The 727-nt window shown below is 36.9% G+C and overlaps 1 pseudogene; it reads right to left on the reverse strand.

Annotated features, from left to right (window-relative positions):
• Positions 1–217: 217 nt before the first annotated feature.
• On the reverse strand, positions 218–335 carry LOC119467629 (annotated as a pseudogene).
• Positions 336–727: the final 392 nt, after the last annotated feature.

The raw sequence follows: 727 nt of genomic DNA on the forward strand, positions 1-727 counted from the left end.
GTTGTCTATGTACATATGGTTATGTTTTTCTCTTAGTCCAATGCTGCTTCTTGTCAAATTTATCAGGTCAATTCTGATAGGTCCATTTTCTGTTTTCTTGAGGATCTGCCTTCTAAAGCCTCACATTGTTATATAGCAATCAAGACTAGTTGTTCTGCAACATAGAACTTGCCTCTGAAAGTCCCCTTAACTTCATTATTTGTTCTTTTTTTTTTTTTGCCTATTGCACTTGGTATTCCCAGGCAGTCTCCCATCCAAGTACTAACCAGGCCTGACCCTGCTTAGCTTCGAGATCAGACAAGATCTGGCGTGTTCTGGGTGGTATGGCCGTAGACCGTTATTTGTTCTTATTCTCTTCTTTCTTCTGAGTTTTATCCGATTTCCTGGATTCCATGTCTTCCCATTCTTGATTTTTGACCGGAGAGTGGTGAATCAGGTCTTCTATCAGCTTCCTAGGAAAGGGGCCAGGATGAAACATTGTTAAAAACCAATATATCTGAAAATATTTTAATTAGCATGTATGTTGGAAATAGAATTATGAGCTGAAAATCACCATCATTCTGAATTTCAAAAAAATGCTTCCAATGTTACTGTTAAAGCATCCAATATCATTCTAGTTCCTGGTTCTCTGTATGTGACCATTTCTTCTCTTTTGGAAAGTTATTTTTGTTTGTTTTTGTTTTTGTTTTAATGTACTTTCCTATTGTTCTGAAATGTCCCCAAGATG

Source organism: Cebus imitator, unplaced genomic scaffold (assembly GCF_001604975.1).
Source record: "Cebus imitator isolate Cc_AM_T3 unplaced genomic scaffold, Cebus_imitator-1.0 Scaffold312, whole genome shotgun sequence".
In the NCBI taxonomy this organism is placed as follows: Eukaryota; Metazoa; Chordata; class Mammalia; order Primates; family Cebidae; genus Cebus; species Cebus imitator.